At 47.1% G+C, this 27,773-nt stretch overlaps 1 long non-coding RNA gene and 1 pseudogene across 3 annotated transcripts in view; one reads left to right on the top strand and one right to left on the bottom strand.

Annotated features, from left to right (window-relative positions):
• LOC129136051 (uncharacterized) overlaps window positions 1-27,773 on the top strand; it is a 164,256-nt gene that overhangs the window by 94,219 nt on the left and 42,264 nt on the right. The gene's annotated exons all lie outside the window — the stretch shown is intronic.
• Window positions 1-27,773, bottom strand: part of GGTA1 (glycoprotein alpha-galactosyltransferase 1 (inactive)) — a 54,989-nt pseudogene that overhangs the window by 19,588 nt on the left and 7,628 nt on the right. For both annotated transcript variants that reach the window (NR_132137.3, NR_132138.3), the window contains exons 2-3: window positions 14,621-14,735; window positions 3,247-3,335 (exon numbers count right to left, since the gene is read on the bottom strand). The product of NR_132137.3 is annotated as a glycoprotein alpha-galactosyltransferase 1 (inactive), transcript variant 2 (transcript). The remainder of the gene's footprint in view (window positions 1-3,246; window positions 3,336-14,620; window positions 14,736-27,773) is intronic.

The following is a 27,773-nucleotide window of genomic DNA, read 5'->3' as shown; positions in this document are numbered from 1 at the left end:
TCAGCCTTCCAAAGTACTGAGACTCCATCTCAAAACAAAAACAAAAACAAAAACAAAACAAAACAAAAAGAATCGGAGGTAATGCATAGCAAGGGTCCTGGCACATGCCCTCAATAACTTGTAGTTCCCATCATGATCACCACCATCATGAATATTTCATCATAATTTTGAAGGCTTCCTCTAATTCTCTAAAATTCGAAGATTACTTTTTCATCCAGCCTGAAATCAAATGCTATCCTAGATGATATTCTTTCAATACGCTTTACTGACAATTCTTCTATTTACTAATTGGTTGACATGCTTGAGTTAGTTATTTTTAATCCATTTTAGCTTAGTGCTGCCTACCTGTGTAAGGTTTGTGTCCTCGGCTCACCTCAACCTATCATGTGGCCAATTCGTAAAGTGGCAAAAACAAAAACAAAAACAAAAAACAACTCCTCCCCTTGAAGTTTTTTGCAGATGTTCAAGTGGATTCTGCACATCAGAGGATGTTGTGGCCAGAGTCCAGGTGCCAGACGATTAGCCTGAAGAGCAGCCAGAACCTGCTCTGGCTACCATGCAGAGAGAGTGTGCCCAGAGAGGCTGGTATATACATGCACGTTTCAGCCTTTGGCTCAGTTATGCACGTACAACTCTGGCTACAATTCCAAACACCAAAGTTATCTGATCAAGTGTTCAAACTCAGAGCTTGAAGGTTATCCAAGCAGACATTCCGACTCCAAGCAGGAACCCCAAAGGGTACTTGTTCTTCTGTTGGACTCTTCCAACTGCTAGAGCTCTTCTATTTACCAAAATCTCCTTTCTTGTTCTGCCCTCTGGAGCAGATCATGATGATGATGACTGTTACGAAGTGAATGTTGTATCTCTTCAAAATTCGTATGTGGAGGCCCTGCCTTCAGTGCGATGATATTTGGAGGTGGGGCTTTTGGGACGTAATTAGGTTTAGATGAGGTCGTGGGAGTAGGACCCCCATGAAGGAATTAGTGTCCTTACAAGAAGAGGAAGAGGCAGTAGCTTACTTGCTCTCCATCACGTGTGGATACAGGGAGGAGGTGGCCATCTGCCAGCCAGGAAGAGCCCTCACTGGGGATCTTGGACTCCCCAGCCTCTAGAATTGAAAGAATTAAATTCCTGTTGCTTAAACCACCTTGTGGTACTTTGTTATAGTGGCCTGAACTAAAATGATGATGAGGAAGAGAAGGAGGAGGATGACAGCTAGCATTTATTGTTTATTAAGCCCTAGGCATTGCTTCCCAGTGCTTTATACACAATAACTTATTTAATTCTCCCAACAACCCTATGAGGCAGGTACTATTATAATCCCTCCCCCAACTTTTTTTTTGAGACAGTGCCTTACTCTGTCACCCAGGCTGGAGTGCAGTGGCAGGACCACAGCTCACTGCAGCCTCAACCTCTCAGGCTCAAGTGATCCTCCCACCTCAGCGTCATAAGTAGCTGAGACTACAGGTGCGCACCACCATGCCTGGCTAACTTTTTAATTTTACTTTTGTAGAGACAGGGTCTTGTGATTTTGCCAGGGCTGGTCTTGAACTCCTGGGTTCAAGCAATCTGTCCTCCTTGGCCTCCCAAAGTGTTGGGATTACAGGTGTGAGCCACCATGCCCAGCCTATTATCCCCAATTTTTAAAGATAGGGAAACTAAACAAGAACAGAGTGGCTAAGTAACTTGCCCAAGGAGCAGCCTAGCTCTAGAGTCTGAGTGGGAAACGTCCTCAGCCCTCAGTTGCCTAAGAGAGTTCCAGGGTCCCCACACAAAACTCTGAGTCATCTCTTCTTTGAACTAAATCCCCTCAGTTTTCTCAATTCAAAAGACCTAGTTTCCAGACCCTTTTAACTTGGTCACACTCTAGTTTGTCATGTTTTTCTTAAAATGAGTTGTGCAGAATGAAACAAAGCAACATTCCGGAAATGGTTACATCTGTGCAGCACCACAGGGACTAATGGCTCCAGCATTCGGAGAGTTCTTCTGCTACTGATGCACCTAAAGGCACGGTTCCATTTTTAGTAACCAAGACAGTCCTCCTAGCTCATCAAATCTTAGAATTTAAGAATCAAAAGAGGCCGGGCACGGTGGCTCACGCCTGTAATCCCAGCACTTTGGGAGGCCGAGGCAGGTGGATCATTTGAGGTCAGGAGTTCAAGACCAGCCTGGCCAATATGGTGAAACCCTGTCTCCACTAAAAATACAAAAATTAGCTGGGCGTGGTAGTACACGCCTGTAATCACAGCTACTCAGGAGGCTGAGGCAGGAGAATTGCTTGAACCTGGAAGGCAGATGTTGCAGTGAGCCAAGATCATGCCACTGTGTTCCAGCCTAGGTGACAAGAGAGAGACTCTGTCTCAAAAAAAAAAAAAAAAGAATCAAAAGAGATATTCGAATGTTAATCCAGGCTACCATCTTGAACTTGGGGGCCACTGAAACACTCCGCTATGAAAATATTAATGGTACCAAAATAGCTCTGTACAACTCAATTGTACAGTAGATTTTTTGAACCTTAAGGCTGAGCTTTTCCAGTCTTTTGAGTCAAAGGCATCAGGCATTTCTGTGGCTGCTTGTGAAGACTTCTGTCAGAAGCCTCTCCAGCTGGAATGTCCAAGGCATTGTAGTTTCAAAAGGCACAGAGGTAGCTCATATATTTGGGGTGAATCCATAGATGAATTTGAAAACTTAGAAATGCTTAATTCATTTTGCTTTTCAAAGTTAAACACACACACACACACACACACTCTCTCTCTCTCAAAGATTTTAGCCAGGCACAAATGAATCACTAGCAATTCAGTATGTATTTTGCAGCAAAAGTCAACAACTTAAGTTGCTCCTTTAAACTCTGCAAATATTTCAGGATTTCAAAATTCAGGGTGGATTTTTCATGGAATTCCTGTCCGAAATTTCTTAAGGTAATTTCCATATTTGATTATACAAGTTATTTAAAATTACATTGGGCTTAATTTGATCTCATTTTCTCTGGATCTAGCCTACTGTTACAAAAATTATGATATTAGGAACAAGGCAGGAAGGAAGATAAGTAGTTAGCCAGAAGTCACTTGGGAGAGCTAACGATTTTAAAGACAGTCCAGGGCTTAGGGATTCAGGAAGGGTGGAATCCCTTATTTATGGTTTTAGTTAATCCTAATTTCAATTCAGCCTGGCAACTTGGATGATACTAGTAGGATAGAATCAAAGCAGTATTTTCATCCACATCACTTCATCATGTTTCATAATTACCTGTTGATAAATTCCCAAAACACAATGATCACAGTTGAGACAACCAGCATTGACAGAATTACTTTTCCTTTGACATTCATTATTTTCTCCTAGGAAAAAAGAAGAGGGGAGAAAAAAAAAGAACAGATTAAATCAATGAACTTCAAGAGGCGGTTTTTTAAAAATGCTTTTACCCAATTCTTTTTTTAAATTACTACTATACTTTAAGTTCTGGGATACATGTGCAGAACGTGCAGGTTTGTTACATAGGTATACACGTGCCATGGTGGTGCACCCAGCAACCCATCATCTACATTAGGTATTTCTCCTAATGATATCCCTCCCCTAGCCCCCCATCCCCTGACAGGCCCCGGTGTGCGATGTTCCCCTCCCTGTGTCCAGGTGTTCTCATAGTTCAACTCCCACTTATGAGTGAGAACATGCGGTGTTTGGTTTTCTGTTCCTGTGTTAGTTTGCTGAGAATGATGGTTTCCAGCTTCATCCATGTCCCAGCAAAGGACATGAACTCATCCTTTTTTATGGCTGCGTAGTATTCTATGATGTATATGTGCCACATTTTCTTTATCCAGTCTATCATTGATGGGCATTTGGGTTGATTTCAAGTCTTTGCTATAGTGAATAGTGCTGCAATAAACATATGTGTGCATGTATCTTTATAACAGAATGATTTATAATCCTTTAGGTATATACCCAGTAATAGGATTGCTAAGTCAACTGGTATTTCTGGTTCTAGATCCTTGAGGAATCACCACACTGTCTTCCACAATGGTTGAACTAATTTACATGCCCACCTAATTCTTTCTAAAAGGATACATTTAGGATGATCTAACTAGAGCTGAGGAGTCTGTTCTACCTTAAATTGCATAGACCTGCAGTGGCAGATCATGCCAATTTGGTTAATAGAGGAGGCTGCCTGCATTGGCAAGGGTGCTAAGGCCACACTGGGGCTCAGAGGGGAGGTATCCCTATCTGCCATGGATGTAGGAGACAATGGAAGTAGCTGTACATGGTTCCCAGGGACTCCAGTTGCCTCCCCAGTCTGATCGCCCCACCTTTTATCTCGTGACTGTGAGGAGCCACCCCATCCCCAACCTCCATGCCCGTGGTATACTGATAACACATTCCCTTGCTCAGAGGAGAAAATGACCCTGGGTTTACAAGCTAGGCCTCATCCACTTCCCAGCTACCCCCAGCGTAGCCCCATCACACTCACAGGCAAGCAAAAAAAATGATACACAGCAGGTGCATAGATATTCCCTGATCGCTGCGTGAAACTGCTTAAAAAAGCAGGGGTGCTGTGTGAAGAATAACAGGCCAGGAAGTACTTTAATGTGGGTGATCAGGGAAGGCTCACTGTGTAGGTAAAAGTAAAGTCGAGTCCCAAGGGATAAAGAGGGATGGAAAAGGATGAAAAGCACCATAAGAAGGAATGAGACTATTTTGGGAGCAGCATATGTAACAGGCTGACAGGTGAAAAAACTTCTTGTATTTAAACAGACAGCATTAAAGAAGAAAAATACTCTCACCTCAGCATGGCTGGATCCAAGGAGGGGTGCTAGTTGGCAACAGGATGGCGGACAGGGCAAATAGACCATGAAAGGCATGGGAGGGAGGAAAGGGAGCCACAAGCACCTTGGAAGCCAGAGAATAACCAGATTTAACTTCATGCAGAGATGCCTGCCTGTGTGCTGGGGTGTGGAGGGTGGATCAGAGCTGACAGCAGCGTGGAGAATGAGGTGGCAGACTACTCTGATGGCCAAAACGAAGGGGTGGCTGTATTGCATACATGTTTTTTTCTTGGCTATATGTTATGATGTTTTCACATCTTCAAAAACCTCTCTGGCTGAGGAGATAATGTCCTCTTCTATGACTAGCCAGTTCTTAGAGATAGCCAGGGCTCAGCTAGAAGCATGCCTTTGATATACAAATGAACCAATCCTGAGCTGTAGATCTTCACCTGCCCTGCACACCCCAGGAGGCAATATGACTTGGCCTTAAGCATCCCATCAGGGCCAGGTACCGGACAACTAGGGGCCATCCCTAGAGCTTAAAGCCCTCTGAAATTACTCAAACTAGTCCATCCTAAAGTGTTCACCCTGCGCTGTCTTTCCCATGGAAACCCCAATAAGGGCTCTGGCCTCAGTCTTCCCCTTGCTGCCTGTCTTCTGTCTCCTTACCACCCTCGTGTCTTTCCCATGTGGTCCCATGTGGTCCCATATGGTGTGCTATGCCTCCTGTCTTTGGGACCCGTGAGCATAATAAACATTGTTTTTTCCTGAGCTTTTCCTGTGTCTCCTCTTGTGATCACACTGGACTGACCATCACATAAAAGAATACATAACAGTGGCCTGTGTTAAAAAGGAGGTAGAGAGATGGAAAGTGGTAGATTAATCAAAATATACCTTGGCAAGAGAATTGATAGGATTTGGCTGGTCATGTAGGTGTCAGGGACAAGGGAGAAGAAAGAAACAAGGTTTCTGTCTAAGCAGTCAGGTGGACAATTGTAGCATTTTCTGAGATGGGTAGGATGGAAGAGGAATTGGTTTGAGGGGTAAGAATCATGAGTTCCCACTTGAATATGTTAATTTTGAGGTGTCTACACACTCCTAAATGGAGATGACAAGAGGCAAACGGACATTCAAGTCTGAAGTTCAACAGAGATATGGGCTAGACATGCAGTTGGAAGAGTTGTTCACATATGGAAGGTAGTTAATGTGAAGGAAATGAATGAGGCTGTAACTGTCTTTGCAAAATTATAACTAAATAAATTATGGCAGTGAAAGACATCAGACCTAACCAATTCCATCTTGCTCCTAACCTCTAACCTGTCATCCATTCCTGGGCGTAGGCTTAACTAGCCTTGGGAAGGAATTTAGTTTATAGTTTAAATAATAGCCCTTCCCAAAAGCTAAACTGTTCTTGTAAAATGAATGAAGGCTACCAGCCATCAAGTTAGAATGAGAGGGGCTGGAATTCTAAATATTACCAGCCATTATTCTGGAGGTCATAAGATTTTCAGGGAGACTGATTTGAGTAATAATAAAACTTCAGTCTCCCACACAGCGGGCTCTGTGTGAATTACTCTTTTCTCTTTTGCAATTCCCCTGTCTTGATAAATCAGCTCTGTCTAGGCAGCGGGCAAGGTGAACCCCTTGGGCGGTTACAAGGTTACCTTGTGAGAGAATGTAGAGAGAGGAAAAGGAAAGAAGCCGGCCCTGGGCTGAAGCCTGAAAATGTCAACATTTTGAAGTAGGATTGAGAAGAAACCTGGGAGGGAGGAAGAAAACCAAGACTGTGGACCTCTGGAAGCTAAGAGGAGACAGTGGCCAGCCACACACCAAATGTCATTGCTTTGTGAAACCACATCCCACGCCTGCCCACCCAGCAGCTGAGTCCCCCTTCTCTTCTTGGGCTCCCCCTGTCTATTCACGTTGCTGTACATGTTGTTTTTGGAGGTGGCTCTGCCTCCGGTATCAGTTAGTCTGTGAGCTTCCTGAGTGCAAGAGGTGTGTTTTATTCAACCCTGAATCCCCAGTGCCTCACATAGAGTACACGAGGCACTCCATTAATGTTTGCTGAGTGAATGAAATCAAATAAGAATGATACTTAAATTTGTCCTCTGGACACAGGTCATTTTCCAATTCTTTTCAAAGAGATTTCTTAGATGATTCCAGACTCAGATCTCATATCTTACAAACCCTTTATTATGAAATCCAGTTAAAGAAGAGAAAGAGTGGGATCTTCAGAAAGTGAGCTCTGTTTGGAAACAAAAAAGCCGGGCTGAATTCAATGTTATAACCCAACTTCCAGCTTTCCACACAACTGTGATGGGCAGTATTCCACAGACCCTGAGATGACGAGTTTGCTGGGTAAAGCTAATCTCAGGCCTCTTCCCTCTAAGTACCATATGAGCCAGCACATACAGCCCCAGACCCGTGGCAAAGTCAGAAAAGGCAGATGGCTGCAGGCAACTCATCCCCCACTGCTGAGAAAAGTCACTAGAGTCTGCATCCGAAGCACCAGCATTGAGTGCTGGAAAAGTCTTAGTTTCGGGTGCAAAAACCTAAGGCTGTGGCCACCTCTCTGTGCCGATGTCCTCACTTCCAGAGAAGTGGGGATGGTGGTAGCCACAGGCTTTGGAGTGATGTGGGGATGTGAGTCTCAACTTTGACAAATGAAGCTGGGTAACCCTGAGCAGTGGCCCTCATCAACAACTCCAGAAAGCTCTGAAAACCCAACACCTTTTTGTAATTCAATTGGCATCAAGGCCCTAACTGACATGAGGCCATTTATAATCTTTATCCCACTGAGTGAGACTGTTTAAACATTTCTATGCATAAATACTGATGTATTTTATTATGTGGTGCTGCTGCACCAGGAATGTTATATATGATACATAATCCATGTCCAAAAAATTCTGAATTCCAACACATCTGGCCCCAGGGTTTCAGATAAGGGATTGTGGACCTCTACTGGATCACATTAAATTAATAGTGATGATTACAAGAGATAATGTTGTCCATAAAATATTTAGCACTGTGCCTGGCATAGTATAAATGCAGAAGAAAAAAAAAGTCCACTAGTTTTTATTACTGATAGCCATAAAACAGGCTGTTGGGAGGATGCAATGAGATAGCACAGTGCCTGGTATTTAGCAAGTGCTCAAAACAGATTTGAAGGAAAGAAAGGAGGGATTTGGAATAAGAACATGTTATACAATGAAGTGCAAATAAATGCAAATGAAGGACTCTAAAGGTTTACCCATCTGTTCTGTGTCATAGCCTGATTAAGGATGCCTCAGAAGTGGGATGTGACTTTGATTCTCTTTGATCAAGCCTCAGGCGCTGCTACAACCCCCTATGTGTGCCGAGGAGGCAACAGAGAGGCTGGCTGTGTGTCCCAAGCCTTGCCAACCCCACCTGCTGAGGATCAAATGCAAATTGTAAGGAACGTTAGGCAGAGAAAGGTGAAAACTCTCACGATTGGAAACATTGGCGCTTACATCAGGGATAGCCCGAATCAGACATACCTCCAAATCCCCGCTCCAAATACACAGATGTTTATGATTTTTTTTTATTCCAAAAATTAGCATCAGAAGCAACTCTCGAAGCCCACTTCTTTCTGGAGCTTATCTATGGCTTGAATCTGCCTGCTTTTTTGCTGTGGTCAATCGTTACTCTTGTTTAAGACTTACAATTGGATGACCGGGTGCTAGCCTGTAATCTCAGCACTTTGGGAGGCTGAGGTGGGCGGATCACTTGAGGTCAGGAGTTCGAGACCAGCCTGGCCAACATGGCAAAACCCCTTCTCTACTAAAAATATAAAAATCAGCTGGGTGTTGCGGCACGTGCCTGTAATACCAGCTACTTGGGAGGCTGAGGCAGGAGAATCACTTAAACCCGGGAGGCAGAGGCTGCAGTGAGCAAAGATCATGCCACTGCACTCCGGCCTAGGCGACAGAGCAAGACTCCATCTCAAAAAAAAAAAAAAAAAAAAAAAAAGATTTACAATTGGAAGCCGTCTGAATGAGCCAATTTTGCATCCTTCAGCAAAGCACTACAAATAGGCGGTGACATGCTTCCTGGAATCTGGAATCCAAGCCTCCAGGGAGGAAAGGTTGGCAGGGTGGCCAATGGGTCTTTTAAAACATTTTTATTTTTCTCTCTGGACAAAAAAATGAGGCATTTGGCAGCCATTGTGGTCTAAAAGTTCTTCCCTTGTGTGTTTGTCTCTCTGAATTTTCAACTGTGTAATTCTGAAGACTGGTGGTTCACTGTCCTACCCACCAGTAAGAAACATGGGTTTGGGCCAGGCACAGTAGCTCATGCTTGTAATCCCAGCACTTTGGGAGGCCAAGATGGGCAGATTGCTTGAGCCCAGGAGTTCGAGACCAGCCTGGGCAACATGGGGAAACCCCCTCTCTACAAAAAGTAGCTGGGTGTGATGGTGCATACCTGTAGTCCCAGCTATTGGGGAAGCTGAGGTAGGAGGATCACCAGAGCTTGGGAAGGTCCAGGCTGCAGTGAGCTGTGATCAAGCCACTGCACTCCAGCCTGGGTGACAGAGTGAGATCCTGCAAGAAAGAAAGAGAGAAAGAGAGAAAGAGAGAAGGAGAGAGAGAGAGAAAGAAAGAAAGAAAGAAAGAAAGAAGGAAGGAAAGAAAGAAAAGAAAGGAAAGAAAGAAAAGAAAAGAAAGTTCTAAAATTCTCCTTTCAAGGGGTGGAGCACAGAATTAGGACCTGCCAACTATTAACACCCTGTCTGAAGTGGGAGAGTGGAACCCTGATGTCCCCTGGGTCCCACCCCTCAGAGGACTGGGTGAACTAGGCCAGCCCCAGTTGCACAGCCTGCAATGGTCCAGAGCCCTCCTGCCATCTCTCAGACCCTCTGCCTTAATACTCTTATACTTTCTCTCTGAATCCATCCTATGGCCCCAGACCATTTGTAGAACTCAGTTAACCAGAACTCAGCGCCTGCACTGCTTCCCAAATGCAAGCACTCTCACCCCCATTCCTGGAATGTGTGCAGATTATGCTAAAAATATAGAGGCATTTTGCAAGGCAGGGTCACATTGTACAGCCTGTCATTTCTCCACCTTCCTCCCTCTACCCTCACCCTCCTCCTTTTCCGCTTCTGTTTCCCTGTAGTGTCAGACAGACTTTTCCATATGGCCCATAAGTGAATTCTTCCCTACCACCCACCTCCAATCCTTCGCACACAGAACAACACACACACCCTCTGAGAATCTCACAGTTCCACCCCAACAGGGCATCAAGGTAATTCCTTCCAAACAGAATTCCACTCTGAAAGGAATTCTAGCAGATCCTATCTTCTCCATCTCGTGCCAGGGGAAAAGGTGAACCTCTCAGCTGAATGCCATGCACTCAGATGCCATGGAAAAGCCATTATCTCAGAGAGCAGGAATCCGGCAGGGTGAAAGTGGTGGCAGGAGAAACCAAGCCTTCTCCGCAGGCTCCACCTCTCTGCAGGCTAAAGAATTCTCCTCCCAGCCTGAGATTCCTACATCAGGCCCCTAGAGCCCACCCGTTCTCCGCTTGAGCCTTAATCACTTTCAGGCTATTGTGATGGGTCCAGACTGGCACAGGCCCTGGCTCCCAGTAGGAGCATCCCAAGTGTCAGAGCCATTTGAACCACAGCAACTCCATCTTGAATGGGAGCTGGGTAAAATAAGGCTGAGACCCACTGGGCTGCATTCCCAGATGGTTAAGGCATTCTAAGTCACAGGATGAAACCGGAAACCAGCACAAGATACATGTCATAAAGACCTTGCCGGTAAAACAGTTTGCGGTAAAGAAGCCGGCTGAAACCCACCAAAACCAAGATGGTGACGAGAGTGACCTCTGGTCCTCCTCACTGCTACACTCCCACCAGCACCATGACAGTTTACAAATACCATGGCAATGTCATGAAGTTACCCTATATGGTCTAAAAAGGGGAGCCATGAATAATCCACCCCTTGCTTAGCATGTCATCAAGAAATAACCATAAAAATGGGCAACCAGCAGCCCTCGGGGCTGCTCTGCCTATGGAGCAGCCATTCTTTTATTCCTCTACTCTCCTAATAAACTTGCTTTCACTTTACAGATTCACCCTCAATTCTTTCTTGAGTGAGATCCAAGAACCCTCTCTTGGGGTCTGGATCCAGGCCCCCTTCCTGTAACACAAGTGTTTGGGGTGAACAAATGAGTAAGGAGAGTTCTGAGGCACTCCAGTTCTGCTCTGCCATGGATTCATTAACAAACATGGACTAGGCTACTGTGCTCCAGATGGTTTTTGGAACTGGAGATGCTTTAGTGAACAAGATTATCATAGAGCTTCTGTTCCAATGGGAGTCAAGAGACTCAACAGGATATATAATGTCAGGTAGTGACAGTGTTGCAAAGAGAAGGAAAACAGGTAAGGGAATGGGGAAGGGTGCAGTAATTAACTGGGTATTATTGACCTTGGACAAGACTCTAGTCTTTAGTCCTCCATATCCTTGATTATAAAGGAGAGTGTTCAGCTCCAGCATTCCAGGTAAAAATTAGGCTAAGAGCAAAGACTCTTAAATCAGCAGAGTCCTAGATGTACACCTTAGGCCAGTTACTTTAACGCTCTGAGCCTCTATTTACATATACAAAATGGAGATTCTAACACCCTCCTCAAAGGGTTCTTGAAAGCATACTGTGCCCATGGTCTGTTAATGCCCCCCACACAGTACCTATAATAATGATGATGCTTTTTAATGGGAGAGATTCAGAAATGCATGGCTCAGAGCTTGGTGTGAAAGCAGGGCTGTGAGTTCATCTGAGAGGGGAATCTTGATGGGCAGCATCTCTCAGAACAGTCAGGAGCGAGTCCACACGCCAACTGCATGTTGTGATAAAGTCAGCTCCACACCCCGCTCTATCCCGGGAACACGGCTCTGACCAGACCAGCTGCACCTCCATTTGCACCCCACCCCACCTCCCTGCTCCACCCCTGCCTCACCCCGTCCCCAGCCTTGTCATAGTCCTGCAGGTCAGCCCCAGCACCAACACAGTGCCAGCTTTCTAAACTGGCGTCACGAGTTTCTCTGGCCTCAGATTCCTTGGCCCAGAAACAAGTCCTTTGGAGCTAAGATTCCCCAGTAGGCTTCTCTGATGAACCCAGGATGTGCATGAGAAATCAGCCTCAGGGATGTAAACCTCATTTTTTGAGGGCAGTTCTTTTAGCCACATAGAGCTAACCCTGCTGCAGTGACCTACACGGGCTCCTTGGTGTGATGATCAAATGATAGGATTCATCAACTATCACTTCTCAGCCTTTTGGCTCAGATCATGCATAGGAACCACCAACCAATATGCACTGAATGCAGAGGCTGACTTACCAGGAGCTAATGAAGCTTAGGTGTCAGGGTCCTCACGTGCACAAGCCCCCTTGCAAGACTGGGCCTGATTTCCCATTAGGGTGAGCATGAGAAAGCCCCAAATGCTTCCCAGAGGTAAAGAGTGTTGCCTTGCCTGGGAAAGTCACTCTCTAGCCTCAGTGCCTGTCCAGGGGCTGCAGGCTGAGCTGGGGTGCTGACCCATTACCTGCACACCCACCTAGGTCCCAGAAACAACCGGTCCCAGGTGGACCTTGTTGAGCACCTGGGCCCCTCCTCCTTTGGCCTCAAGAAGAAGGAGATGAACTACACACTGCTGTCTCTGCTCCCTGCTCAGGGGTCACTATGATCCAGGTCTCACAGCCACCTCATGCTCCACTCAGGTTTGTCTGCCTCACTGTGCCTAGCAAGGATCCAGGGCTGAGTTTTCTCATGATCTGGCTGGAGCCACCTGAGAAACTGTCAAATGACTTAGAGAAGTGGCATTGCCAATAACAAATTGGGAAGCTAAAATAAATTCCTCTAAACTCTCAGTAATAAAAAGCACCCATTGATTAACCATGCCACAGGCAAAACTGATTTATCTGTCTTTTCTCTTTTATTGGAAATGATTCTAGAAAACTGTTGTCAGATAAAGTGGCAGTCAGAGTATGTAGCCCAAACATGACAGGTGTATCAGACAGTTAAGTAATACTAATCATTTTTGTATTAGTTTTACATCATTTTCTTATGTCATTGTTTTCTGGATTTTGTTATATTTGGAATGTTTGTCAGTCTTTGTTATTTGTTGTGATATCACTTCTCATATTCCAGATACTTACTTCCATACCTAACATTGCATTTGCAACCTTGCTTTTTTTTTTTTTTTTTTTTTTTTTTGAGACGGAGTCTTGCTCTGTCACCCAGGCTGGAGTGCAGTGGCACAATCCCGGCTCACTGCAAGCTCCGCCTCCCAGGTTCATGCCATTCTCCTGCCTCAGCCACCTGAGTAGCTGGGACTACAGGCACCCGCCACCACGCCCGGCTAATTTTTTTTTTTATTTTTAGTAGAGACGGGGTTTCACCGTGTTAGCCAGGATGGTCTCGATTTCCTGATCTCGTGATCTGCTCGCCTCAGCCTCCCAAAGTGCTGGGATTACAGCCATGAACCACCACGGCCAGCCCATTCTTCTTCTTAAAGAGGGCTCCCCAAATGGAATCAGCTTCAAACCCTGCAACACCTGTATTTTCCCCAATCAAGCCAGGCCAGGCCAGACCCTGGGCTAAACCCCTTTTCAGGAGTCTCTTAGTTAAGCCCCATGACAACCCAGTGAAGTTACTCTATTATTATCCCCATTTCACAGATATGAAAACAGAGGCTCAGAAAGGTGAAGTAACTTGCCTAGCGTCACATAGCATAAGGTGGTGGAGTTGGGGTTCAAATCCAGGGAGCCAGGCTCTACTGCCCTCTCTTTTAACCACTCTGTTGCTCTAGAAAACATGAAGGCTTCTGCATGGGTTAATTGCTATGGGGCCAGCTCTTCCTTGGACCAGCTGGTGAGCATCAGCTCAACTCTCCTAGCATTTCCAGGCACCTTCTGTGTGCGTGGTGTGGGGTGTCCTCACTCACAGCATCTTGTTTATTCCTCACAATGGTCAGTGCGGTGGCCTTAGTGTGGCTTTTTTAGCTGAGGAAACTGAGCTTTAGCAAAGGGGCATAGCTTGCCAGAGATCACTGGCATGCCCAGAAGTCTTGGTGCCAGATTTAAAATGCCTGCCTCCCAGGCCCAGCCCTTGGCATAGGGATGGTGCTGGGTGTAAGGAGGAAGATGCCTTATTATCCTAAAACCTCAGTGAGCTGGTGGGTCTTACAAGGAAATGCTTCCATGATACAATTCACGGGGAAGCAGGGGAAGTGCATGGAAGGTTGTCTCCAGTTTTGTTTTTCATTATAAGGGTCAGAGTAAACAGACACAAGAAAATAAGAGACAGGTCTCAGACTGAATACATGGCCCACTGTCGCTCCAGCCATCTCAAATGGAACGACCTGTTCTCTGAAGTATATCTTACAGTGCTTTCTCTCGAATCCCCTTTGGGAAATCTAAAGGCTGAATCCAGCCAGCTTTTCCATGCTGCCTGGTCTAGAAATCACTGCAAGGGTTTTTCCCAGAGAACCAAAGTAAGATAAATGAAAGATGCTACACAATTCTGAGAGGGCTCTGCCTCCATCCATAACTTCACCCCTGAGCCCCAAGACTCGCCCCCTGCTCCTGCATTAACAACTTAAATCCTTCAGGAAAAACTCCAGGCTGCAGCTTGGCTGCAGCCCTGTGAGGTCCTGCCAGGGGAGCAAAATAAAGCTGAACTTACAGTGAAGTCCCTGAGCCGGCATCCTGCTTCCAGATCCACTGCTGGACAGACAAGGACTTGGTCCTCTTCCAAAACTACTGAGGGGGCCACCGAGAGTTTAGGGGGATCCACCCGTGACCCTAGCATGGCAGAAGCAAATCATTTCACCATCTCACGTACCTCATCGTCTGCCGCTTTCACCCCAGAGTAAAAGGCAAAACAACAAAGTTCTTTTGAGCTCCCTTCTGCAGAAGGAGGCAGGACTCAGAGAAAGGGAAGGTGCTGGTTTCAACTCCTGTCAAAAGAATAAACAGCTGTTTCAGGAGATGGGGAGTAGACAGAGCCCTCAGCAGCCAGGGGCTTTGTTCCTTGCAGGCCTTTGGGAAACGAGCTGTTTATCAGGCCTGTTGACTCAGAGCTGTGTGCCAAGGCAGAAATGTTCCTCTCTGGATCCATGAGCGGCCCAGCCTCCTTGCCAAGCAAAACCGTGGTCCAAACTGGGCCTAGTATGGGAGGAAGAAAGGCCACCACCCACCCTTGAGAGGGACACCAAGGGGGCCCACATCACACACTCCTGGATAAAAATGGAAACCATTCTGGACCCAAACAACTTCAAGTGACTGCTCCTAGGACCAGCCAATGGAGACGTTAAAACACACACACAAACACACACACACCACAGAGGAGTGGATAAAGGGCTATCTTGAGAGTCCTCAAGACTGGTGGAAATTCTACCTAAATGTTCCTCAAAGTTAAGTCCTTCCTCTACATCTTTTAGGCTTCAGAAGTCGCTGTTTGGTTTGAACACTACATTTTCATAGAATGTTACGGGATCTCCCACAGCACAAAGCACACTACAAGAACTTTAAAAGGTCACCAAGGCTCAACTCCGCTCTTCGGCTGAATAATGCTTAACCCTTCCCATACCCACCTCCTGCTCCCAAAATAGAATCTTGCAGCTGGAAGGGACCTAGGGGCAGTGGATTTTCTTTCTTTCTTTTTTTCTTTTCTTTTCTTTTTTTGAGATGGAGTCTCACTCTGTCGCCCAGGGCGGAGTACAGTGGCGCGATCTTGGCTCACTGCAAGCTCTGCCTCCTGGGTTCAAGTGATTCTCCTGCCTCAGCCTCCCGAGTAGCTGGGACTACAGGCATGTGCCACCACGCCCAGCTAATTTTTTTGTATTTTTAGTAGAGACAGGGTTTCACCACGTTGGCCAGGATGGTCTTGATCTCTTGACCTCGTGATCCGCCCGCCTCAGCCTCCCAAAGTGCTGGGATTACAGGTGTGAGCCACCATGCCCGGTGGGCAGTAGATTTTCAAATGTCGAAACAGCTAAAACTTTTTCAAAAAGCAAACAAAATCATTCTCAGAATCCCCACGACCTGAAACAGAGCACACGGAGTCCTTTGGCTAAAGCAGGGAAATGATGCTCAAAGCCCCTTCCTCATCCTCCCACGTGGCTGAGACATCTCCAGGGAGTACAGTCTGGAAACCCCAGACTAAAGACAGAGGACCAAAGCCAGACAGGAAGGAATCAAGGACTGGCCCCCCCGATCGCTCAGTAGTGCCTAATCCAGCCTCTTCCTCCCGTTCCCCAGAAGGAAATTTCACAGCTTCCGCCTCTTAAGGGGATGAGTTATTTGGCCACAACCTTTAGGGTCCAGAAGTCTTCCTAATACCTTGCTTAAATCCTTCCTGTGGCTATTTAAGCCAAACAGATGCCCACCTGCCTATCCTGTTGTTCTGCTCCCAGTTCCACACCCAAACGAAAGTGTGTGGATGTTCACCAAGACACATGCATTAGAATATTCATAGTTGGCCGGGTGCAGTGGCTCAGGCCTGTAATCCCAGCACTTTGGGAGGCCGAGGCAGGTGGACCATGAGGTCAGGAGATCGAGATCATCCTGGCTAACACGGTGAAATCCCATCTCTACTAAAAATACAGAAAATTAGCCGGCTGTGGTGGCAGGCGCCTGTAGTCCCAGCAACTCGGGAGGCTGAGGCAGGAGAATCACTTGAACCCGGGAGGCGGAGCTTGCAGTGAGCCGAGATCGTGCCACTGCACTCCAGCCTGGGCGACATAGCAAGACTCCATCTCAAAAAAAAAAAAAAAAAAAAAAAATTTCATAGCACACCCCAAACTAGATGCTCTCCCAACGCGTATCATCAGAACAGGTAAGTTGTCACCTAGTCCCACAGTGGGATTCTACCTAGAGCAATGAGAATGAGCGAGCTACAGCTACTCACGTCAACAAGGAAAATCTCACACATACAGCACTGAGTGAAAGAAACCCAGCATAAAAGGTACACACTGGATGATTCCATTTATTTAAAGTTCAAAAATAGGCCAAACTGGCAGGGGGCGGTGGCTCATGCCTGTAATCCCAGCACTTTACGAGGCTGAGGCAGGTGGATCACCTGAAATCAGCAGTTTGAGACCAGCCTGACTAACATGGTGAAACCCCGTCTCTACTAAAAATACAAAAATTAGCTGGGTGTGGTGGCATGTGCCTGTAATCCCAGCTACTCAGGAGGCTGAGACAGGAGAATTGCTTTAACCCAGAGGCGGAGGTTGCAGTGAGCCAAGATTGCGCCACTGCACTCCAGCCTGGAGACAGAGTGAGACTCTGTCTCAAAAAAAATAAAATAAAAAGTGGCCGGGCACAGTGGCTCACACCTGTAATCCCAGCACTTTGGGAGGCTGAGGCGGGTGGATCACCTGAGGTCAGGAGTTCGAGACCAGCCTGACCAACATGGAGAAACCCCGTCTCTACTAAAAATACAAAATTAGCTGGGCATGGTGGTGCATGCCTGTAATCCCAGCTACTCATGAGGCTGAGGCAGGAGAGTTCCTTGAACCTGGGAGGCAGAGGTTGCAGTGAGCCGAGATCATGCCATTGCACTCCAGCCTGGGCAACAAAAGCGGAACTCTGTCTCAAAAAAAAAAAAAAAAAAAAAGAATAAAAAGTAACAGAAATCAGAAATCTTCCTGCTGGGAGCTGAGCTCTCCTGGGCACTGTCTTTCCCCGCTAGGGCCACAGGACCTGGATGGGCCCTGCCTCCCCAATCCCAGGCACCACAAACACCTCAGGAGGAGCTCAGGGACAATCTGTTGTGCTAAAATGATCTAGGAGGCCAGGCACAGTGGCTCACACCTGTAATCCCAGCACTTCGGGAGGCTGAGGCAGAAGGATCCCTTGAGCCCAGGAGATGGAGACTAGTCTAGGCAATACAGTGACAGCCCATCTCCACAAAAAATGTAAAAATGAGCTGGGCATAGTGGCATGTGCCTGTAGTCCAGCTACTTAGAAGACTGAGGTGAGAGGATCACTTGAGACCAGGAGGTGGAGGTTGCAGGGAATCAATATTGCACCATTGCACTCCGGCCTGGGAGACAGAATGAGACCCTGTCTCAAAAAAATAATTTAAAAATCGGCTGGGCACAGTGGCTCATGCCTGTAATCCCAGCACTTTGAGAGGCTGAGGTGGGTGGATCTCCTGAGGTTGGGAGTTCAAGACCAGCCTGGCCAATATGGTGAAACTTCGTCTCTACTAAAAATATAAAAATTAGCAGGGCATGGTAGTGGGCGCCTGTAATCCCAGCTACTCAGGAGGCTGAGGCAGGAGAATTGCTTGAACCTGGGAGGGGGAGTTTGCAGTGAGCCAAGATTGTGCCACTGCACTCCAGCCTGGGCAACAGAGCAAAGCTCCATCTCAAAAAAATAAATTTTAAAAAATTACAAAATTAGCTGGGTGTGGTGGCACATGTTGTAGTCCCAGTTATTCTGGAGGCTGAGGCAGGAGAATCATTTGAACCCGGGAGGCGGGGAGGAGGTTTCAGTGAGCCAAGATCGCTCCACTGCACTCCAGCCTGGGTGACAGAGCGAGATTCTGTCTCAAAAAAAAAGAAAAGAAAAATAATTTTAAAAGCCATTCATGGACCTATGTATGGTCAGTGGGGAAGGGAAGGAAAATTGATTTCAAAACCTAAAGAGCTAGGATGAGATAAACTGGTCCTCTCCATGAGCAAGCAGTGATCCCCGGTCTCATGTGCCTCCCACTTTACAGTTTACAGAGCAGCCTCTCTCTTTTATCTCAATGGATCGTCACAATCACCTGTGAAGTGGTAGGACAGGGCCCTTCACTATTTTCAAAGGTCAACATACAAAGGCTCTGAGAGTCTCAGTGACTCACTCGAGGTCACCAGCTGGGACCTCTTTTCGTTGGAGCCAATGCTGTTCTTCCTACCCAGGCGCCTCCAGGGAACACTACTGATCAGATGAATAAGGCTCCTGGCTGGTCAGCCACAGCTTGGCAGAGAGTGTGCAAACCTGGAAGGCAGACAATTCAATTTCTAGAAAATTCAAACACGGCCCTCCTCCTTCCCTGACACACTTTCATCTTCAAACTCTCAAAACAAAGGAGCACACATTTAGGGTCATTCCTTAATTGAAAGCCAGAGAACCGTAGCAAATGAGCCTCGGGCTGGAGTCCTGCTGATCAAAGCTGTCCAGAGGCTGCCCAGGTAAGAGCTTGGCACCGTGCCCAGCCCCGAGTTGATTAATCTCATCATTACAGCCCGAACAGCCCATGGATCTATCAGATAACAGCCAGCATTCAGTATCTGTCCATCTTCCACATCCTGAGTTGGAGAATTATAGGGCCTCAGTGTTGTAGAGGCGGCTGCAGACCAAATGTAAAGAGCCCTGGCTTCGTGTCCCAGGTCACTTCCTGCTGGGAAACTTGAAGGTCACGATCTCCAACCTGCTTACCTCTGTGGAGGTGTGAGGATTAAGTGTTCTTGGCAAAGAATGCTACAGACACAAAGGTTGCAAGTTGTTGCTGTTCATTTAATCCTAAACATGTTTAGAGAGGTAGAAAAAGTCCTACTTGACGATGCTTGCAAATAAGAGAGCAACTTGGTTGTCTTCCTGATCTGTGTAAAGGGGATAATCATAATCCCCACCTCTCAGGGTGGTTGAGGGGCTGCAGAACATGGTGGTTACGAGCATAGACTTGGGCTCACTGTGCCTATTGGGTGCAATGTTCACTATTTGGGTGACGGATACACTAAAAGCCCAGACCTCACCACTATGCAGTATATCCATGTAACAAAACTGCATTTGTACCCACTGAATCTATTAAAAAATTGCAAAAAGGGTTAAAATAGTAAATTTCATGTTATGTATATTTTACGACAATTAAAAAAAGAAAACATTCTGGCCAGAACTAGATTCACATGGCAACAGTGGTGAACACCAGGCAAGGAGATTGTGGGAGAGTGGTCTGTTTTTCCCTTCTACCTCTGCATTTTTCTTTTTTTTTTTGAGACGGAGTCTCGTTCTGTCGCCCAGGCTGAAGTAGCTGGGATTACAGGTGCCCACTACCATGCCCAGCTAATTTTTGTATTTTTAGTAGAGACGGGGTTTCACCATGTTGGTCAGGCTGGTCTCAAACTCCTGACCTCAGGTGATCCACCTGCCTCAGCCTCCCAAAGTACTGGGATTATAGGTACCGCTGCTGTCTACATTTTTCAAATGTTCTACAATGAGAACATATTACTTTTGTAACCAGACAGAAAGTTATTTAAGTAAATAAATCTGGTGGTTCTCTGACACTGACAGTCTGAAAAAATTCATTGTTGCTATTATGTAAATGTGAGCGATACTTTCCTTATTTAATACAAGGAACTAAGTTCAAGGATGCCAACTGAAGTACACACCAAGCTGCTCAGTCAAAATAAATGACACGCAGAGTGGTCCTCCTCTCTAAGACTAGCTGTTCTTGTCTATATTTAAGGCAATTTAAAACAAAACCAGAACCAAAATAAACCCTCTAATGAGCCTCCCCAGAAGCCGTCTGGCTTGGAAAAGCTCAAACACAAACTAAAGAGAAACAGAGAGCTACAGAAAAGCAAGGAACAGCCAGTGTTTCTCCAGGACATTAACTCACTGCCCCTGGGAAAGTGACTCTGTCCATGAATTTCTGTTTCTTCTGCTTCTGGAAAACAGTCCGGTGTAGAATGGAATTTGGAATCTGGAAGAGGCTCATGATTTGTATTCATTGCAAATCCATTTTCCCACCCCAGATAAATGCTGAACAAATCTTAAAAGAATACGAGTTTGAAGGGCAGCCAACAGGTCTGCCTGCCAGGGTGTCCTTGGTCCCAGGCCACATGGCCTACCTTCTCTGGCTCCCCTGCCCTCTGCTCAGTGCTGGCTACAAGGCAGGCAGACAGAATGGAGCCTCCAGGAAAACCGTGAGGAGCTGGGACAATCCCCCGAGAGTCCCCCACCCCACTGGCTATGTGACAGAGTCCCCAGGCAGCCTCCTTCAGAACTTCAGTATCCCGTCCTAACTAGTGAACGAACAGGATTTTGCAAGGTTGTTGTGAAGGTTAAGTGTTGTCACGTGTAAAGTGTCTAGCATTATATTCCTTTGAAATACGTGTCTTCCTGAGTTGATGGGATAGAGGGAGTTGCCAAAATGCAGTTAGTGCTGAGTGGATGGCGGTGTATAGGAAAGCAGTGGGGTGAAGACAAGGTTCCCCAAACCTGGGACTCAGGCCGGGCTCTGGAGAGAAATGGGAGACAGCCCAGCAGCCCCCTCCTGCTCAGTGCTAGCCTCCACGCTGATTAGCACACACAAAGACCTTTGGTGGATGTCTGTATGGGATCAGCAGAGCAGGGCCTTGGGCTTTATTTTACACATGAAGATACAGAGGCTCAAAGAAGGAGGGAAGTGGGGAAGGTCCCCTCCCCTCTGCACCCACATCCACCCACCCTCAGATCACATCTGTGGAACATGGGGAAGTGGACTGAGGAACAGCTTGGGTTTCTGCTAGCTCTCCCATTCTAAGATTATATAATCTCAAAACACCACCACCACCACCACCAAAAACCCATTTGTGATTCCTGTGCACACCATGAACTAGGATAGTTTCTTGCATTCTCTAGGCCTCGGTTTCCGCATCCACAAAACAAAGGTTTAGGTGGAAACTTCTAGGCTCTTTTCCCCTCTGATAATTGTATTCCAGTAAGGAAGGCTCTGCTTCCACGCCCTTTGCCCTTCACCTAAAACTCCACTTGAGTCCAGGCTCACAAACAGGAGATGTGACAGAGGCTGATGAGTGGCCCATTTCTCTGCTGCAAGGGCGATCTGACAGGAGAACAGTGTTTCTGAACTTTACAGCTGAAGCCAGAACTCCATGCCCCAAGACCTTTCTCAGTGTGGGAGGAGGACACTGTTGCTATCTGGCTGGACCACCTACACCACACCCACGTGGGTCTATTCACAGGAGGTCCGCAGTGCACAATGAACAGGTTCCCAGTCTCAGGAGGTCCCCTGGTGATTGGGGATGGTGGAGCCCCAGGTGGTGTGCAGAGAGCACTAAGACAGCAGTCAGGACTCCTGGGCTCCAGTCTGGACCCAGTGAGCCTAGGGAAGTCCCCACACCCCTCTGGGCCAGGGTTTCCCATCTGTTGGGTGAGGGGGCTGCATAGGGGGCTGGCTCCCTGCTCTCTGTGAGGTTTCTTTGTGCGGGCGGCACTCTGCTGTGATGAAGGGCACCATCTCATTGCCTGTGTCTCAGTCCCAAGTCTCTCCCATACGATGTGGCCCTACAAATGTCTTAATCTTTTCGTGCCTCAGTTTCCTCCCTTGTAAAACTACAACGATAACAATCCCTACCACCTGGCTTTTCTAGCTGCATAAAAGGCAGGGCTTTTATAAAGTGGCTAGAATATGCCCAGCATGAGTAAAAAAAATGGCCAGTACACATGAGCTATAATTGTCTCATTATTTGTTTAATCTGGTGTCTGGATGACTTTCCTTTCCCGGTTTGCCCATCTGCAGAAGAGGTGAGCAGAACTCAGGTACCCCTATTTGCTCTTCAGACCAGGTCCACGCTGCACGTCTCAGAAAACGAATCTGAAGACCAGCCTGAGCCACCCACAGCCAGGAAAGAAAACTCTGGGGGAAGAGACAGGAAATCCTTGATGCCGCCCCAAAGCAGATGGATTTGGGGGTTGTCTCTTGCCCCAGGTTGTCGGGCACACAGAGAAGGCCACCAGCTGCACCCAGATTCACTAGCAAAGGAAGAGTCCTCAGCCCATTCCTAGTTTGCCCCAGAGGGGACAACTTTTCAGAGAGGACAGCAGTGAGATGCAGGAGAAGATGTTGGTCCTGGGTTGATCTCTGTTCCCACCTCTGCCCCTGAGCCTCATGAGTTGAAGATGAGGCTCAGGCTGCGCGCAGTGACTCACACCTTAATCCCAGCACTTTGGGAGGCCGAGGTGGGCAGATCATGAGGTCAGGAGTTCGAGACCAGCCTGACCAACATGGTGAAACCTTGTCTCTACTAAGAATACAAAAATTAGCCGGGTTTAGTGGTGCGCACCTGTAATCCCAGCTACTCAGGAGGCTGAGTCAGGAGAATCGTTTGAACCCGGGAGGCAGAGGTTGCAGTGACCCGAGATCGCGCCACTGCACTCCAGCCTGGCGACAGAGTGAGACTCTGTCTCAAAAAAAAAAAAAAAAAAGCTAAAGAATCAAACCTACAGTCCTAAGAACCAGCGCACTAGCGCCCACCCTTGAAAATGCTCCACTGAGGATCTCTGTTTGGCTGTGCTGTGCAGAAAGGATGTCTTTACAAGGTATAGACTTTTTTTCTTTTTTTGAGGTGGAGTCTCGTTCTTTCGCCCAGGCTGGAGTGCAGTGGCATGATCCCAGCTCACTGCAACCTCCACCTCCTGGGTTCAAGCGATTCTCCTGCCTCAGCCTCCCAAGTAGCTGGGATTACAGGTGCGTGCCACCACGCCCAGCTAATTTTTGTATTTTTAGCAGAGATGGTGTTTCACCATGTTGGCGAGGCTGGTCTTGAACTCCTGACCTCAGATGATCCGCCTGCCTCAGCCTCCCAAAGTGCTGGGATTACAGGCGTGAGCCACCGCGCCAGGCCTACCAGGTATAGACTTTTTATAGCTGAAGGGAACCTAATTTTACAGATGCAGAAACAGGCTCAACCAGAGGCAGGTTGTGGATGTGTGTGTGTGTGCGTGTGTGTGTGTGTGTGTTTAAAGTTTTCTTTTAGAGGCAGGGTCTCACTGCATTGCTCAGGCTGGAGTGCAGTGGCTATTCAGACATGGTCATAGCACACTGTAGTCTCAAACTCCTGGCCTCAAGCAATCCTCCTGCCTTAGCCTGTTAGGATGTGAACTCTTGAAGTCTCCATGTTCTGCCTCTCTTCATTTAATCAATTCATGTTCATTGAGGGCCTACCACATGCAGGCTAGCACCGTTCTAAACCCTGGGGATTCAGCTCTGAACCAAACGCAAGGGTTATAAGACAAATAAAGGATGTTGGGGCTGGGCATGGTGGCTCACACCTGTAATCCCAGCACTTTGGGAGGCCAAGGCAGGTGGATCACCTGAGGTCAGGAGTTCGAGACCAGCCTGCCCAACATGGTGAAACCCTGTCTCGGCTAATATAAATACAAAAATTAGCCAGGTGTGGTGGTGGGCACCTGTAATCCCAGCTACTTGGGAGACTGAGGTAGGAGAATCGCTTGAACCCGGGAGGTGGAAGTTGCAGTGAGCCAAGGTCTCTCCATTGCATTCCAGCCTGGGCAACAAGAGTGAAACTCCGTCTCAAAAAGCAAAAAAATTAGCCTCTGTCTCAAAAAGCAAAAAAATTAGCCAGGCATGGTGGTGCATGCCTGTAATCTCAGCTACTGGGGAGGCTGAGGCAGGAGAATCGCTTGAACCCAGGAGGCAGAGGTTGCAGTGAGCTGAGATCATACCACTGCACTGCAGCCTGGGCAACAGAGCGAGAGTCTGTCTCAAAACAAAACAAAACAAGGATGTTCACATCTTGAAAGTGATAAGGAGGGGTAGGGGTCACTATTTAGGGATGACCTCTTTGTGCCGACCTCTTTCTGGGATCCCCCAAGCCAGCAGTGTGATGGAGTTGGTTCATGCTGGCTTGCATGTTAAATTTTCAAGAATTTGGTAACCCAGTTGTTAAACATAGGCCTTATTAAAAAATTTAATTATATAAACTTACAATTAAATGAATTGTATTAGGAACAAAAGTAATCATAAAAACTCATCACTTCCTAATTATTATATTTTATACTCTTTTTTTTTGAGACAGGGTCTCACTCTGTTGCCTAGGCTGAGGGCAGTGGCATGATCACTGCTCACTGCAGCCTCTGTCTCCTGAGCTCAAGCGATCCTCCCACCTTAGCCTCCCCAGTAGCTGGGACTACAGGTGCACATTACCATGCCCAGCTAATCCTTTATTTTCTTTAGAGGTGAGGTCTTACTATGTTGCCCAGTCTGGTCTCAAACTCCCGTACACAAACCATCCCCTCCCAAAGTGCTGGGATTACAGGTGTGAGCCACTGTGGCCAGCCTCATTTTATACTCTTGAAGTTACTTACATCTATTGTATCTAGTCAGAGTGGAAAATACTATACATCAATGTGCTACTGTGCACCTACTCCCAGCTCCTCAAGTGGTGGTAACTTGAAATTGGACTTGGTGGAAATATTGACACTATAGAAATTGGCAAAGACCACATGCCAGAGCTTCCATTTTTCAAAGAGCTGGTCATGAAACACTTCCTAGCACAACACTGCCAGCAGGCGTTCTGTGTTGGTGGGAAGCTGCATTCTTTGGGTGGCAGGGAAGAGTATGGTGGTGAAGCCCAACTCTCCTGGGGATGTGTGTGTGTTTGTTGGGGGTGGGGTGGGGTTGCCCCCAGTCACAGGAGTGTGAACTTTCTTCTTCCTTTGCTAAGCCTTCCTTAGTGAAGCAAGTCTGGGATCTCTAAGAAGCTCTGTCTGCTCCTGCAAAAGAACTACTCTCTTTAACAGTAGGTATCAAGGGTCTGTAAGATGGTGACTCATGTATTTGATTATTTTTGGTAAATCAAATCCCCGTTTCAGTATACTGAGGAGACAAACATTTAAAGGAACTTGCGAAGAATTTCTATGTATCAATGTGTGTGGTTACTTCTGAATTTCTCTAGATTTTCTTGCGTTAGCTCTCTTTCCCTCAAGGACATAACTGCTGTGGTAACACCTGGGTGGAATTACTATTACTCTACTAATAATAATGATAACAGCACAGCCATTCAATAGTACCACATGCCAGGCAATAGACACTTAGCTCTAAAAACCAACCTATTTTACACAGGCGGATTTTGAGTTTCACTAAACTGCTCAGTGTCAGGCTGCTGTTCTGAAAGCTCCCCAGAAAGTCTATGGCCATACCACTCTGAATGCACCCGATCTCATCTGAAACCTCCCCAGAAGGCTTTTGCCCTCCCTCAGCTGTGGCCCTGTGACCCTCCTTAGGCCAGCAGAATTCTGTGGCACTACAAGGTTCCCCATCTCTGGTGGCATCAGTGGTCTTGTGGCTGCCCAGTTTAGTATCAGCAACCCCTCACCCACCACCAGAGCACAACGGGCCGGATCCTCCCCAAGTCCATTCATTTACACCTGGAATGCAGGACTGACCTAGGCCTGGCCAGTTAGTGGCTCTGCAACCTAAGGAAGCCGCATGGAGGCAGGTGCTAGAGCAACGTTACTCACAGCAGCAAGAGCTAGAATTAGCTCCTATACAAGATCTTGTGTTTATTGCCCGGCCTTTACTGGTTTTGGCCAGCTTTGTTTTCTAGCCTTCTGAAGGATGTTGTCAACAACAAAACATCCCTTCCAAGACAGGCGTCTTCTGCCTCAGTGAGCTGAAATCTCCCTCTGTTGCATACAACCGTGACCTCTGGCCTATATGCCTTCTCATTTGCTACTCAATGTAGCTGCCCCAAACATTTTCTGAGCACTTCCTATGTTGAATTTTCATGCCCTGGAATGAATTCCTAAGCACTTGATTAAATGTGCACATAGAAATATTAATTCTCCCTTTCTCTGCATGGCTCTGGTGAATATACGCAGACAGAGTTTGCTACATCAAACACCAATCTATAAACAGCCAGAGATTTAGGCAACCACAAGCAAACCCAGGCCCAGTCCCTGCTCTCGGGGAGCCAGGCCTCCTTAAAAGTTACCCCACTCCTAATTTTGAAAGTGTCTTGGCTTTTCCCACAGATGCCAGGAGAATTCCTCCAGAGGACAGCTGGCCTGCCACTTGAGGACTCATGGTTTCCCTGGGGCAAACCATGCAAACCAGAGAAGGTCAGGCAGCTGCTTCTCTGCTCACAGATGTTGCCAGCCCCAACATCACCCTTCACCCCAGGCTTGCTCCTTTCTCTGTGCCCCTCCAGCCACCAGGGCCGTCTAGATTCCGGAACAGCTGGAGGAAGAGCAGGGCGATTGATTCTCCTTGCTTCTTCCCTCTGCCTGAAACTGTCTACCCGGTTCCCCCTATAACTCCTGAAGGGCTCAGTGGAAAGGTCATTTCCTCAGGGAAGCCTTCCCTGGCCACCTCCCTGGCCAGGATCAGGCCCCTGTTATACACGCTCTGCACTTCTTTGTGGCTGTCACTGTGCAATTAGTTTTTTTTTTTTCTTGTTTTCTTTTTTTGAGATGTCGTCTAGCTCTGTCACCCAGGCTAGAGTGTAGTGGTGCCATCTCAGCTCACTGCAACCTCTGCCTCTTGGGTTCAAGTGATTCTCATGCCTCAGCCTCCTGAGTAGCTGGGATTACAGGCTCCCACCACCAAGCCTAGCTAATTTTTGTATTTTTAGTAGAGATGGGGTTTCACCATGTTGGCCAGGGTGGTCTCGAACCCCTGACCTCAAGTGATCTGCGTGCCTCTGCCTTCCAAAGTGGGATTACAAGTGTGAGCCACCATGCTCAGCCATGTGCAACTGTCTCCCAAGCTAAGCTATGGCCTCCATGTGGGCAGGAATTGTGTCTATCTCATTCATGGTGACATCTCAGGTATCTAGCCCAGGACCTAGTAGGTGCTCAGTAAATTCTGGGTGAATTTATAAATGAATGAATGGATTTGTGGTAGCTCAGTGAATGCTGAATGAGTATCTGATTCACAATATAAGTCTCTGGAACAGGTACCTCTTCTAGCACCTCAGTTCCTGGTGTCCAAATTGGCAAGAGGGGCCCCCAAGTTGGGATTTCTTTGGGAACAACAGCTGCATTTCCCTTGCAGGTTTTTGGTTGGAGCATCCATTTCCTATGTGTTTAGAGTTTTTTTTCCTGCTTTTGTTTCATCGCAGGCGTTGCTCAGAGAGAAGCTGGCTAGACTTGGGTCTTGTACCATTTGGCTGATGGGGAAACTGTCCCACAGTACCCATAGCTAGCAGCACCAGCACGGGGTGGGACGTGACCACCTCACATTCAGCCCAGAGCTC

This window comes from Pan troglodytes, chromosome 11, assembly GCF_028858775.2.
Source record: "Pan troglodytes isolate AG18354 chromosome 11, NHGRI_mPanTro3-v2.0_pri, whole genome shotgun sequence".
Lineage (NCBI taxonomy): Eukaryota > Metazoa > Chordata > Mammalia > Primates > Hominidae > Pan > Pan troglodytes.
Note: the sequence above shows the minus strand (reverse complement) of the source record. Positions and strands in the feature narration are given on the sequence as shown.